The sequence below is a fragment of the Cygnus atratus genome, chromosome 11 (assembly GCF_013377495.2).
Source record: "Cygnus atratus isolate AKBS03 ecotype Queensland, Australia chromosome 11, CAtr_DNAZoo_HiC_assembly, whole genome shotgun sequence".
NCBI classification, from domain to species: domain Eukaryota; kingdom Metazoa; phylum Chordata; class Aves; order Anseriformes; family Anatidae; genus Cygnus; species Cygnus atratus.
In genome coordinates this window covers 11274183-11276276 of record NC_066372.1, presented here as the reverse complement: position 1 = coordinate 11276276, position 2094 = coordinate 11274183, and positions in this window count along the sequence as shown.

The following is a 2094-nucleotide window of genomic DNA, read 5'->3' as shown; positions in this document are numbered from 1 at the left end:
AACACAACAGTTTCTACAGCCAACTGCTGAATACACTTATGTTGCCAAAAGGTCTTCTTTATTTATACTAGTCCATCATCAATACCATTCACAATTATAGGTGAAAACTTAATAAATCCTCTACACAGAAGATTTCAAAAAAAAAGAAAAAGGAGTCATTATGTAGGTTTGTGAAGCTTCTGAGAGCTCTGATTATTCCACGACTTTGAATAGGTTATGATGTTACGTCATTCAGGCATTTTCATCCACTTCTTCACAACCATTTAACTTTGGCAGATACTGGGCTTGTCAAAGAGCACGACAACACATCAGAGCAGAAGTTTTCAGTCTGATATCAGAACACTGAGGTATACTGTAATTTGTTATTAAGTGCCAGTCAGCCTGGCTGCCTCAGATAAATAAAAATTGAAGACAGTGCGCAAAAATCATTGTATTCTGAAGCTGTCAGTTCAAGCTTAGATCAAGAAAGGCATGATGGGCATCTACTAACATACAAAAACTGTTTACAATTTGTTTTCTTAGAGAAGTTGCACAGCTACAAACGAGGTGGTTATCTTACCCGTATCAACTGGTACCAAGGTAAATCTGTGCGAATAGCAACAACTGATACTCAGTTGGTAGGTTTATCTACGTCAGGACTCTTGAGAACAAAAAGGTTTAAACTTGATATTAGTTATGTAAAGCAGTAAATTTGCAGTAAGCCTTTGTTAACTGCCAATATAGTTTTACAATTGTCTTAATTAGCATACTTTCAAAGCAAATCTAGCTAAACTAGATTTCATCTGTGTAAGTTTCCCTGAGCCAACATGCCCTTAACCAATCGTGTCTAGAGGTGACCTTCAGACCAACAGTTAGGCACTTGCGTGAGGCACTGCAGGAAAGGCTGCACTGCCATTGCCCAGCTTACACTTATTTGGTTTTCTCCGGGGTTCTTTGACTTGTACTGACTATAGGAACGACATCCACTTCAAAAATAAGAAAAAATGTTTTAATGACTACCTGACGATTAAGTGAACTCAGTGGTTTCCTGTTGTTGCCTTCTCCAATTTTCTTTGGTGTAAAGTGTTAGCAATACAGCTTTACAAATTTTCTATGCCTAATCCCCCTCAATTTGCAGTTCCCCCCAAAAAATGAAAAAAGCATCAAACAAGCACACAAACTCAAACTCTTCTAAATGCCAATTAATAATTTAAACTAATTTTCCAAGTCTTTAGAGTATTTAAAAGCTAAAACAAATTGTAATTAATCAAGTTAAACACAGGCACTGGCCTTAACTAACACAGGCAATACTAGCACTATTCAAACATGTTGTTTGTCTATCAATCACAAAGAAGTTTCAAAAACAGTTTCAAAAAAAAAAGTATGGTATAGATGCAAAAGCTAGAAAAACCTGTCCTTTCATCCCCCATCCCTATGAATTAAGACAAAGCCAAATGAAGACCACATATGTATATAGACCAAGTCCAAACAGGTATGAGAAGAACTAGTCCAAACTTAAAAATTTTAGGTCTTCCCCCCCAACCCCCAAGATTTAAATCACACTTGTTGAGCAAAAAACCACCTCTTGCCTTTCACACCATCTTTGCCAACTATTCCAGGAGCTACATCTAAGTTTCCAGGGCCACTGTGTAAGTACCTCCACCACACACTTTTAGTTTTTTCTAATGGTTGGCAACACATATAATCCAAAGACTTGCATCAAAGCTTAACAATTTTCATGACTAAGGCATAAGCCAGTGAAACTACAGAGAAAAAAACAAACAAAAAAGAAAAACAAAACAAAACCTCACAACCACAAATTAAAATTTGCCCTGTTATCTATTTTATGGCTTACAATCTACATAGATTAGCATACAAACAGTTTATTCCATTATGTGTAGTAATGGAATTATAGTTTCATTCTGTAGTTGCTGTAGTTACATTACTGTTAGTCTTCGCATTCAAAATCTGGAAAGAAATCCTGTGAAGAGTACTGCTTTTATTATTATTTTTTAAATGAAATTTGACTAGCCTTAATCAAAACTAAGAAAACATTCCATGCAAAGTGATACGGGCAAGAATTTTTTTTATAAAAATATACTGTATAGAAGCACG